The sequence below is a fragment of the Ischnura elegans genome, chromosome 10, assembly GCF_921293095.1.
Source record: "Ischnura elegans chromosome 10, ioIscEleg1.1, whole genome shotgun sequence".
Lineage (NCBI taxonomy): Eukaryota > Metazoa > Arthropoda > Insecta > Odonata > Coenagrionidae > Ischnura > Ischnura elegans.
The window spans coordinates 78,392,324-78,406,211 of NC_060255.1; the positions used below are offsets into that span (position 1 = coordinate 78,392,324).

The following is a 13,888-nucleotide window of genomic DNA, read 5'->3' on the forward strand; positions in this document are numbered from 1 at the left end:
GTGCCTGTTAAGTTAAATGGAAAATATATTCTCGATCGAACTAAATATCAAGAATACTAACTCACTGCTACCATTCGAACAATGCCACCATTGGAATCAGCCAATCAGATTTACTACCAGACACGAAATGGTCGAAAAGTGAGTGGCATTAGTTAAATAATGATTCAGTGCTATTAATTGACTGTGAGAAGAATGCATTTTCGAATCACATTGTTCTTTAATCTTTATCGTGATTAGCGCAGAGACGGAAGATTTGCCGTCCTCTGTGGCAGTCTTTGCCTGCCAAACCGAATTTCGCGGGTTTGTGTCTCGCCTGGGTAGGTTTCCTCTATCCAGGGCATCAGTGTTTGTATTGCATATTGTTGATTGCTGAGATCTCTGATATGTACAATGGCCACAATATGCTATTTCAATGGTTATAAGAAATAGATAAATAATAGGAAATAAATGAATTATAATTCCCTCTAGTCCATAGCGGCCTGCGCAGTTGATTCTGGTAAGCCAAAGTTTTATGTTTCGATTAACGATCCTGTAAACAAGTGATTCTTTTCGCATAGAAAGATGGTATAGGTTTTTCAATATGAACTCTTCTTGCGTTCAAATGGAACTGAGGGTAGCAGGAGGATTTGAAACGTAAAAAAATTAGCCGCGGCCACTTAGGAATACAAAAAACATTAAAACTAAATAAACTATCTATTAGAAACTAAGAGTCATAGTTTCCTTTACGAATTTTTAATGGCTAATTAAACTTGCCAAAGAGACAAATACTGACAAGACAAGTAAACCGACGCAAATTTTATAAAAGCATTCTTTTTATTGAAATCGAAAACACTGAATGCACGTATTTGAATGAGAGATACGAGCAAACTTTTTTCTAATAGATTCCAAAATATATTCATTCCATGTAAATTCTATATTGTATAAATTCCATATTATTTTAGCAATAGGTAATAATTAATATATTGCTAAAAATATTATTAAATTATATTAAAAATTAAATTATTGATAAAATTAATTAATTAGGTATATCAGCCGGAGAAACAATATTTAGCCATGTATGGGACTATGCATGATTGAAAGGTTGGCTAAAACGTCAATCACATCCACCAGGTAGATAAAATCTGGACAAGCAGTCTATATTAGGAAGTTGATGATAAATAAGGGAAACGGAAACCGAAATATGGTACTGATTTGATGAATGGTATCCTGTGTACATCTGGAAGTTAATATATGTGTGCCTCATAGGAGTGGGCCAGGAGGGGTTGAAAACCATCCCCTCCCTAAATTCGATTGGTGGCGTTTGGTCAAGCCATCTCATCATCAGGTATTACGCACGACCGGCCACCTTATCTTTGCGCCTCGCCATAAAAAGGCTCATGAGCGATCACATGCGTCTATGCATGCACGGCTGCCTTCACCTCGCGACGCGAATGCACAATCAATCGATGGATGGATTCCGTGACGATTTGATATTCTCGCCAGTCATGCCGCGATATTGGCACGTAGAGGGGCAACGCCTTCTACCTGTCCCGTACAGCCGCTGCCTACGATATCACTGAGCTGAAAGCTTGGGTCCCAATGACTTTTAATATAATCATCAAATGAATTTCTTTTTATGTATACCTACCATGAGTAATTAAGAATAAAGTATGATGAAAGCAAAAGCACTAAAATGAGTTACAAAAGGTTGAGAGTTAAAAATGTAATCCTCCTGGGAAAGGCATATCACCCGCTAAACTTCTTTCTGGATAGTTCTTGATCAAAGAAATTTTAAATTAACCAATTTTGATGCTTCCTAATCATACCTAAGTCTTTCATATATATTTATCTATTTCCATTACCACCGAAAACAGCTCTACTTGGCCTTTTACATCGGGGTCATTAACATGTTAACAGTTTAACGTGCACAAACAACTATGTCCTGGATAGGGGTAACTTACCCTGGCGGGACTCGAACCCGCTACCTCCTGTTTGGCAGGCAAGGACTTAAACCCGCCACCACGGAGACCAGCTCTATAATTCACATACGAATACCTAATATCTAAATTAGTTTGAGCTAAAATTTTAACATAATAGGCGTCATTTTGCAACCGCACTGTACTTTATTCGCAGTTCCAATGGAAACTATTAATACGATATGCATGTAACCAATCGGCAAGGTATAGGAATTAGTTTTTCTCAAGGACAAGGAATGACCATAGTAAAAAATTAAGCTGCAATAAACATAGAAAGCATAATTAAAAATAATATTTTCCCGATTAAGTTTAACGGCTGGAGTCCTAATACACCAAGCCAGTCCCCTATTGAGCCGTCTTCTGAGATATTTCATACGTAAACATAAATGTAGACGAGATTTCACCCAACTTTTCTTTGGTCAGCCTATTCACTGTTTTCTGACAGAATTCTACATAGATTTATACCTAATACCGCATTTTGAGAGCCGTTCAATTTTCTATTGGTGCCGCGTGTACACAAATCCACATTTTAATGTTTTTATTTCATATAATAATATATTATTCAACAAACTTGGTCGATTACGCTTTACTTCACTACCATTCTCCTGGCTGATAAATACATTGCGGAATTTTAAGATAAATGGCTTAAAAATGGTGAGTTTTACGGCTTTATGAAGGATATTTTATTAATCCTTACACTATTCCATTGGTAATATCAATCAAATTAAGTAAAATGGATTAAACTTAAAAATAACTGCTTCATACTGCTTATTTTCCACTATTAGTCACTTTGAGCGGTTTGTAAAAGTTTTTCTGTGGGTTTTTAGTTGATGAGCATAACTTAATCAAGAGGTTTATATTGATTGATTTGGGATTTAGGTAGCGTAGTGACACATCCTGTGCACTCAGTCCTTTGGGTTCTTTGAGATAGTCACGAATCAATCATGACCCATAGGGACCGATGTCCTACCTATAGGTATCTATAGAAGGCAGCAGATCTCCAATGGATAAATCACTTACACATTTTTTTAAACCATTTCTTATGATTATGCATCAAAATTATACATTAATTTTAATTTCAAGCCCTGATAATGGTTTATAAATAATGGTCGGCAAAACTTGCATTTCGATTTTAATAATTACACTCCGAGATTTTTGATTTGATGCATCGCTAACGTCCTTGGACCCTATGAATGTGTTTTACGTGTCCTCGAAACTGTAGGACACGAATTTTACAAAAGAGAATCGTCAAGTCGGCCTTTAAATGTGTTGTCACCCACCGCGCTTTTAAATGGGTTTGCAAAAAATGCCACTCGCGTCGCTGGTGGACAAAGTGATCCGAGTTTCACGGTGAAATAAGGTACAGTCAGGGGTTTTAACCGAAATTTATATACATGATGTTTGTGATCTTTCAAATTCATAACTTTTCAATGCTATTCCTCGCAACGACAAACATGATACTGAAAAACATTAGAAAAAAGTGGATCGCATTGCAATCATCACCGCGCCGCGAACGTTTTTGAATGTTGATTAAAATGCGGCCGAAGTTGCTTCAGAAATCAGTCTTGTATGGGATATGCTTGGCCTCCTCTATGCAGTCCCCTTGCTGTGGGACATCCTCACAGCAGTTTTTATTTATTTATATAACGCCAAAAACAGCACTAAGGCCTTTACATTGGGTTGATAGACAAAATAATTATGTAAATATAATTAAAAAACATGTATAAAAATAATCTCATTAGTAACAACTATTTTCAGCATATACAATACATAAAAAAGGTGGGAGTCAAAAAAATGCTTTGTTTCCATTCCCATCCTCACACCATCAGCAGCTGGCATAGAAAGCTTCACTATTGGTTACTATAAGCCTGATGTATATAAGTACGACTTTTGATTTTATTTTAAATAGTGGAGAATAGAGAGTATGTCCGCAGATGGTTCGCGACTGCGGGGCATAACGGAGACAGGTGTGACGCCGCGGAAGTTCGCGACTATATGGGGAAGCAGGTGAAAGTATGTGAATGAAAAATCGCGAAAACAAGATGTTTTTCAAAGATGTACTCACAACCACCACGTGGCCTGTTGGTCTAGGGGTATGATTCTCGCTTTGGGTGCGAGACGTCCCGGGTTCAAATCCCGGACAGGCCCATCGTTTTTTTTTTCTCGTACCGTACTTTCTAAGTTACTCTAACATTTTAGGCTTACTGCTGGGCAGATAAGCAAATATTCACGCAATAAACCGCTGATATTATATTTGTTTAAAAGGCAAGCTAACTTCTTATATATTATCTTCGTTTCCAAGATAAGCAAGCATTCACACAGTAACACGCTGACTTTATCTTAGAAAACTTCACGCATGTACTGAGACTTCCGACAAGGTAAAAAGGTAGCCCGATTATTCCGAGAGACATTTCTCGTTCGTATTTGCATGACATTCTGTAAGATTCCGGGATCAAATATCAAATAGGCCCATTTATATTACTATATCGGTATGATTTCTCTTACAAAATTCCATTTAATTGGACGTTTTTCAGATAAAATGTTTGACTTAATAATGAAATTGGATTTCCAAGTACGAAAAATCATTCTAATTTGGCCCTTAGCTTAGAGCTCACTCAAGACTAAGGCTTAGATGTGTGAAATGCAAACGTACAAGGTAGGAGAGGGGTAGTAAATTTCCCTTCAGTAAATTATTTACTTCTCATATCCGATTTTTCTAACTTAATTTTTAAAACGTGTTTTTTTATTAATTTGTTTTATTTACCGCGACAACAAGATTATTCTTTAAAAAATTAAGGTGTAACAAAACATCAACGAAAGCGACCCACCCGCCCAAGCTCCCCAAAGCTATTTTCCGGCTGCGATTGTGACTTTCACAGTTCCGCTCACCGCCATTCGAAGAGAAAATCTTCGGTCACGGTGAAAATGTCAGAGACAAATTTCGCTCTTTCAAATAACGGCCTGTTGGTCTAGGGGTATGATTCTCGCTTTGGGTGCGAGAGGTCCCGGGTTCAAATCCCGGACAGGCCCATAAATTTTACTCGTATGTAACATTTTCAATCGATTTCGTATTATTTGCTTACTGCGGAGGAGGTAGCAGATTTGAACACAACACTGACTTTAACTCTAAAATTATGAGGCTTCTAAGTTAATACAAAAGAAGTTCTTGAAGTTTTCCGACATTTATTTAGCTTCTATCTTGCTTTAAATCCCAAAATTCATTCCTTTAAATTTCACATATACCCTACTATTCTCAGGCGGATAGGCTCTTGATTAATATTATCTCTATTTTCTTTTGTTCCCTAAATCCATTACATATATTTTCCTATCATCCTCCTGCTTCATATTTCTTCCTTTATCAATGAAAACGACAGGTAGTAATCGTTGGAGATGGTTGCATGACTAAGACATATAGAAATTTCTGATAGCCAGTGGTGTCACGGCAAAATAAGCAGTGCCGGAACGCACTCTCCTTAACTTTTTTATGGTTGAAATATTACTCACTGTTAGTTTTTATTACAAATTGCGTCTGCATATTTTAAAATCAATTTTTGTTTTGACTACGAATGTATATATTAGAAATTTTGAGGCACCTGCATTGATAAAAGTGTTATTTGACAATCATGTCTTTTCTTAACCAGTACCGGAGCGGCGTCCCGGCAGTATGATACCACTCAAATTATTACGGAGGTTTCCGCGGTGATTAAACTGATGATTGGTTTCCGGGTAAATTCCACGTCTACTCATTTTTGGCAGACCTCCTCCGGAGTGAAAAAGATCGTCACTCATCCGACATCTATGAAGGAGTGTATGACGTAATGTGTTCCTGTGGTCAATTATACATCGGGCAAACATCTAGATCCCTCAAATGCAGAATAGATGAACATCGTAATGCAACCGAGAAGAAAAATTTTCGCCGTCCGTGAGAGCTAGTAACCAATATGCGTGTTACGGGTCCACTAATGTCCGAAGAGCGCAACAATATAGTCATGCATATTACGGAGAATACGAAGCTAACTTTCGAATGGCTTTTCTCAAAAATGGTAAATGTTAGAGAAAAAAGGATAACGACAAATTTGTAGATAATTTTCTGATCTACAATTTTGGTCTTGCAATTTTTATCGTAGAACTAACCGTTTGGCCAACAAATGCAAAAAACCTATTTTTGTGACTTTTGGCCTCGAATAAAATTTTTTGCACACACGGGATGGATGGGGACTTTCCAGTATTTCATTAGAATGGCATCCTTAACGTTCATGCAAATTTTCAGCTTTTGGGAATTTATGCAAGGGTACCCATATTATTTGGCTAATAATAAGGTAATTGCTTGGTATCCTCGAAGCTCTACCTCCGTATTCTGTCGATAGTTGGCAAGTCACTTGTATGGATTTTTCGAGGAGGGGGCACCACTGGTTACGAGCATGAAGCGCAGTGTGGCAGGAATGAGGGCGCTTGAGTAGGAAAAGCCCCGCCAACTTTGACCAAAACAGTGACAATCCCATAAGGGTCAATGCTTACATTTCTGTAATTTTTAGTCATAACTCGTAAATACATTTTGTTTAAACTATGGACCGCATAATATAAACCTTTTTTCCTACTTCATTGGTAGGCTTCGCGAAGTTATGTCTCACACATATTTTCCCAGGGAAAATCATTATCAATCTCTACGGGTGTGTTCTACAACCAGCTCAGCTGAAAATAAAATTTTACGAGAGTAAACTAGTCGCATCCTTGCACTTATACTGGTTTTTTATTATATTATGGCAAACGGAAATCTACAAATTACAGCAATAAAGTATATTTTCAGGGTTATTCCCACCCGTTAAGTGGCTAACTGAAACAGAGTTTATACCTTAATAGAAGTATCGTGAATGATGGGAAAAATCCGATGACAATCACCGGTGGAATACAAACGAGTATGGTAGCATTTTTCGCTTAATTTAGTGCATTTTCAGAACATAACTGAACCACCTCAAGCAGTGGCGTAACCAGGAATTTCGTTCGGGGAGGGGGGGGGGTCAAAACCAGGAAAGAAATGTTTTTGAAAAACAGGATACTAAGTAAGGTTTTAAACTAATTTGAACACTTGCCATAATCGAAATAACTTAATTTGTCAAAGAAATATTTCATAAATCCATGATTTTTCAAAATTTTATTTTCTTTTATGAAGGAAAATAATTGTGTTTTTATATTTCGGGGAGGTCAGGACCCCATGAACCAACCCCCCCCCCCCCCCCCGGGCTACGCCATTGACCTCAAGGTATCAGTCTGAGACTAAGACCAAAGATTGTCACACCAAGATGGCAGAGCTTTGACCACGCTAAAAACTCGAAAACAGCTCCCCCAGATATACCATGAGCTGTTTTCGGGGAGATGAAAATAAATATTTTAATAATACCAACCTCCTTGGGATTCTCTAATTGGGGAATACAATTTCGTGCGACGATCATTTCCAATTGATCACTTGATTGTTCGCTGGAGTGATCACTTGAGTGATTACTCGAAGGTAATGAAAAAATGATCGTTTGACTCAGGCTTAAGACTCCATTTTCTGCATTTCAACGTTTTCTTTCGTCGTCGCGAATGACCGTTCGGTAGGCGTATTCGGGGGTGGGTTTTCTTTAATATTCACGCCCAACGCGTCTCGTAGTGATTGCACGTCACAGGCCTTCCGGGCCCCTTCTCATACCCCCCTACCGCCTCACAGCTTTTAAGGAGTGACCAATTGGCACCCCATTCAGCGTTTGACCCCGAATAAACAACCCATTCACGCCTCGGTCAGACAGGCCCTTCTCTCACAATTCCTCCTTCACACATCTCAATCTCTTCATCCTACGCCCACTACCTCCTCGTGACTACACTGGCCGGGTCGCTTCGGCTGCGTTAGATTAAACTTCCAAGAATGGCAATATCTCATGCACTGAACAATAAAAAAGGCAATATTTATACCAAAACTGAAACGAACACTGCTAGGTGAACAAGGAAGAAGTAAAACATGGAAAAAGGAGGAGAAAAGTGTATAAATTTTGGGTAGACTGAAAAGGGGTAGGCATTACTGTGAATTGAAGAAGGTATTGCATTAAGGAAGAGGAGTCTGGCAGAATACCTACTTCTTAAATTCTCCATGTAAACCTATCTTAATCAGCAGAATAATATTTTTTTTAAACTTATGAGAGAATGTATGAAACCAGGCTTGACTTGGTGGAAATGCGATGCATTCATGATGTACGTAATATAAACTACAAATGGTAATTTTCACACTCCAGTATATTGAGGATTTCTTTACGTTAAAAATGACATATATTGTCGAAACCATGGTTGATACTGAAGTTTTAAAGTGTGTAAATTACCATGTATATTAGTAGTTAATATTGTATCATAGTTATGAAAAGAATAGGAAGTATTATTTTTTTCCGTAACAGACATTTCTCCTCCATTCACCGAATTCTCCAAATAATTGCGATTTTGGTTCCGAATGAACGACCCTACAGGCAATATAATCAGGCCTAATCAAACACACATTGCACTCCCCGACCATGAATATAAAGAGTATTTTTTTGTACAATCGAGTGTGCCACATCCGTTTGAGAACCCGGCACGGAATGAATGGGTGCGCATGGCGCTGCGCTGATGTTGGAATGGAAACCGTTAGAGGTACTTATGAGCCCCCTTGGCTTGGCTCCACGAGAATTTGTTTGGCAAAGGATCGCTCACGAGATACGACATCCGGTGTTCGAAGTGAATGAGTTCATTCTGAGGACCGTAACGTCGTGGAATCGTAATTGCAGTCTCCGCATTTTATTTCGCATAAGTTTTCCCCTATGAAGTTATGTACCTGCTAGTTCAGACTATTTTGCATTCCGGTGAATATAACTGAGAGTGGTATATACTTTAGTAAATTCATTAAAATTCAACAAATGAATTTGCTTGCATACCCCTTCTTTCTATATCAATAGAACTATACACGAGTTACTTTATAGAAAATGTACTGTCAAAATATTATGCATAAACTGTCATTAATTTTCCAGTTATTATTCATATAGATATTCATATTGGTGTGCTTTCTGCATTAATAGATTCCCAATCAGAAAGTCTTGCGTCAAATCCCGGAGGTATTTTTTAGATAGTGCCCGATTCCCGTCTAACATAAGTTCTGTTTAGAGGACACTTCGCTCAGTGCACCACCTTGTCCGTCGTACGTTCAAGCGTGGTTCCATCGGTGTTCTTCGTTAAGAGCAAGCTATTCACCTTTTGAGGGATCTATGAAAAACTATTTTTCCTCCACCGTAGTGATCTTCACAAAAATATGATCGTTGCGTCCAGGAGTATTTAAATTCCTTTTCACCCTCTGCTCTGGCGTTATTTATTGGCGTTATTCCGTCACTGAGCTGACCTTCCATTAGAAAATATGCCATAACTGTGTATTTCTGCCAAAAATATGTGGCAATTTGGGCAAACTCTACTTGATTTAAACATGGTTAAAAAGATAATAATTCAATTAACACTTTGCCTAATCAAGCATTACCATTACGTCAATTCTTTGTAAGTTACAAACAGCAACTGAAAATGTGCTACCAAATACTTATAGCATGCTTCAGAATTGTTTAAAGTTGACGTGCCTGAATTACGAGAATCTTCGTCAGCCGTCCGTAACATTCAGGGAAAAATCACTAGAATTTTCGCCACCCCTTCGCAACATGGAAATTCCACCATTGAGCTAGCAACATTAACAATATTTCAAAGCACCAAATCACTGCAAAAATAAAAAATATATTCAAGAGTGTCTGTTTCAAAATCTTGAGAATGAAATAACAGCGTCGAAACAATGGTCGATAGTGGAGTTGTATATTAATGTGAGGAAATTATCTTTTTTTATTACATCGTAGATGTAGCGCATTCCCACCACGTCAAGCCTGAAACGATTTTTTGCTAAGATATTCAAGATACTCATAGATAAATTATAAAAAGATTAATTCATTTAAAATTCTTCAACAATAATACAAGGGTCGTTTTTTTCAACCTCCGATAGCTTAGCAAAAACACCATACAAGCGACATGCGGGTACTTCGCAGATAAGGCAATTGCGAGTCCTCCGCACTACACGCTCAAGTAATTTCCAACAGTAAGTAGAAAGTTTAAGGTTTGTAGCAATCTCATTAATTACACTACCCCAATTGATTCTCCCGCCAAGTGCACTGTGGAGCGACAGCCAGAAAACTCGCCGAATGGCTTCAGCATTGACTTTTCTTGACATTTATGCCGATGAAAGAGAATTTTTTTAATGCACTGTGGCTAGAGTGTGAAACAGCGTGAAGCAATACGTCCATTCCCATTCAAAACAAAAGAGTCATGCTGGCTTCTGGAACTGCTCTGATCCATGGCAACTACCTACCGTCATCTCAGCGCTGATGTAGTCCAACTGCTCCTTGAGCAATTTCATTGGGACATTTTCGATCACCCACCGTGTAATGCCAACCTAAAGTCGGATGACTTCCGTCTTTACGCTGCAATGAATATGTGGCTTGAAGGGAAACGTTTTTTACCGGGCAATGAGCTTCAGGACAAAGACAAAAATCATGGGAAGTCATAAACATAAATAGATCATAGACAAGGATTAGATACTCTTTTATACTAAACGTTAATATTATACCTGGTTAGTAGTACTTAAGTTCTTGAAACCCAAAGAATTTGGCGGTATTTTAGTCTTTTCAGAGGAACCTGTTGTGTAATCGATAATCCACGCTTTTATTTACTTATACTTGTATTCAGTTTTTATACCTCCGTCAAAAGAATGTTTTTTTAGAATTAATTTTCTGAATTGTTAAATACATATATGTCAGGTCAAGATGAAGCTTATGTATAAGTACTAATGGGTTACAATAAATTTATTTAAAAGGATTTTTAAATTTATATTGAAATTAAAGATGGATTTGTAAGTAAAGTTAATTAATTAATTTTCTTGATTTTAGCTCTAAAATATGCACACATCGCCCGTCACTCTAGTACGAAGGTATATCCACAGGCACGAGTAATTCCTCAATCGCCGAGGCGATTATGTCGAAAGGATACCACAAGTGTGATCAACATTTACCAATGAAATAATTTTTAATCAATCTTTTCGTCTTCTGTTCTTGGCCCATCGTGGCTTGAAAAAAAACGACCCTCGTAAATCCGACGCCCCATGATGCTAGCAAGCCAGGAGTATTATCACCATTCACTCCCTATCCTTCGCTACAGTGCGAATGTCCTAAGCTATTAGTTACCTGCTTCAAATGAAGAAATTAGGATTCGTCATGCGTATTGTGGGAAGATTTTGGGATGAGAAAGTAAAAGAAAGGTGCTATTTTGCACTCGTCCGACCGCACCTTGAATATGCAGCGAGCGTATGGAATCCGGCGCTGAAAGACTTAATCCGCGAACTGAATTAAAATACAAAGGAAGGCTGCGCGTTTCGCCAAAAACTGCTACGGGCGTACAGACGGCGCACAGTGGGCTGAAATCGAAAAAAGCTGGCCAAAAATGATTTTTTCACTTTTTAATTCGGAAAAAACTATTACATTTTCAAATTATAGAATGATTAGTGACCACATTACTGAAATAATTTTATTTATAACTAATTTTTTTAACGCAGGAGACGTCTTTCAATTTAATGAAAAATGATCTCAAAAATTTTTTCCCATTTTTTTTTAATTGACTCAAGTGTTTTGCTGCTGTTGAGTTATGTTTTAAAATGCCTATATTTAAATCATTACATAATAAAAATGAACATTTTTAGAATCCGTTTTAGTGAAAGTCTTTATTCTAGCGATAAGTTTTATTACTTTTATTTAAACAATTAAAATGTCCTATTTTTCACGTTTTTTTAACATAATGTAGAGGAAAACTTTATGTTTTTCACTTTGCTTCACGAAGTGTTTAGCACTACATTATAAAATAAAGTGTCAACTTTAGTTATCAGTTGAAAAATCCTGCCCCAATTTGCCACCCCGCCTCTCCTATCAAGTTATGTGCGTGAATGTCGAACCGCCCGACGAGGTGGTTATATGCGAACATTTGTACAGACTTAGCTGTAGGAGAGGGTAATTCACTAAAAGTGATACGAAATTACAGTTGTCTACACTTACATGCACTGTATACATCTTGCATACCATATTAGTCTTGTTGTTCCAATTTTTCCAAGGGAACATTATGATTTCCTTAATAAGATATATAATGGCCTCAACGATTGCGCCGGCAAGTCAGACTCTTGTCTCGGGCGCCGCGGCGTTACCCAGATGTTAAGCGCATTAGGCTGGGAGCCGCTGGAGACTCGGAGACTGCGCGCTAGGCTTAGATTGATTGAACAATTGAGTATGGATATCTTTAAGAGCGACATAGAGAGCGTATTATTAGAGCCACACTATATTTCCAGGTCCGATAGAAGCGATAAATTAAGAGAGATGTTTTGCCGAACGGATAGATGTGGGAATTTGTTTTTCCCCCGAACCATAAAGGACTTTAATAAACGCTAGCCCCAACTTCGTTAGAGCACTTCATTTTTTATCTGTAAACGGCTGGTGTCCTAAAACCCCCTGCCACACGCCTTTTAGGCGGCTTGCGGGTTATCATGTAGATGTAGATTAAATGTTTTCCACCCATAAAATAATATTCTGAGCCTGTTAACCTTAAATTATTAACAGAAAATATCTGAGACTAGTGGATATGTAGGTTTTGCCTCGAAGACAGGTGTGTGGAACTTGTGCTGGAGGTTTCTTCTTGGTAAGTTTCTGACCTTTCCCTCTCAGCAAGGTTCACCAATCTCCTGAGGGGTCGGGATAGCTGCTCGATATTTTACAAGCTCAATATGGCGTGAAAAGGGAAAAGGAATGAGAGAGAAAGAGGTCAGAAGAATAACGGAGGGCTAAATAGGGTGGGATGCGGAAAAGGTGAAAGGGAGGTTAAAGGCATTCCCCGCCCACTCGTATATCCTAACCAGAAGAGATCTGCGGCAAAGGCTTTATTTGTATTCTGAAGAGGTCGCCACGCAATACCCACCGGGATCAGCACTAATAATCATTGATCTAGGAGCACGCTGTTCTACCTATCACAAAATAACCCTCTACCGATGAGATAAGTGAGGTTATGTTGATTTAGATGAAGATTTAATGTGATGATTTCTTTTTTTACAGATCCAAAGGAAGAAAACGGATAGATAGGTACCTACGAAATGTCTTTAACATTATTTTAACTGAAAAATGTGAACAAATTCTCGGATAAATCATTTATAACACATAAATGTGATAATAATACTTTTGATGAATAATTTCCAATGATGGTGGCAGCAAAAAATTGTAATAATAATTGAATACCCAGTTGAAATTTGAATAATATCATATTTACTCATGTCCTTGGCAGTCTCATGATGAAAGTAGGCTGAAATACCATGTCTCACTTGGAGGATCATTAGAATAGGGTATAACTGTAAATGAAAACCAGTGATACAGATTGACTTCAACCAAATCCTTACTTAATTTACTAATGTGATGTCATTAAAACTGAGTTCAACCCACCAATCAAACGGAAACACTCTGATGCCTTTCAAATTTGGCGAGTTGGGTGACCCTTGGGGGTTATGGAAAAAAATAAAAATTACATAGCTTGTCAATGATTGAGAAAAAATTTAAATGACATAAAGTTTGTGATATTTTACGTACCTATCTACCTACATATGAAGGAAAATAACCCCATTTTTGATACTTCTATAGAACTAACTCGTAAAATATTGAAATAGGAATATGTGGAGCTTTGAACTTGATTTCCAATTGGTTCCGATTGCAACTTTAATGTTTATGACTATAAACGATATTAAGTAACTGAAAAAAAACCATTCAATATTTTTAAAATAAATATATTAGATTGTACCAGCATATAGCTATATTCTCTAAAAACATCGA

General features: G+C 37.6%; 2 non-coding genes across 2 annotated transcripts; both read left to right on the plus strand.

The window, feature by feature from the left end:
* Window positions 1–4,031: 4,031 nt before the first annotated feature.
* Trnap-ugg lies at window positions 4,032–4,103 on the plus strand. Its single transcript has one exon. It is a non-coding gene; the product is annotated as a tRNA-Pro (tRNA).
* Window positions 4,104–4,913: 810 nt separating this feature from the next.
* Window positions 4,914–4,985, plus strand: Trnap-ugg. Its single transcript has one exon. It is a non-coding gene; the product is annotated as a tRNA-Pro (tRNA).
* Window positions 4,986–13,888: the final 8,903 nt, after the last annotated feature.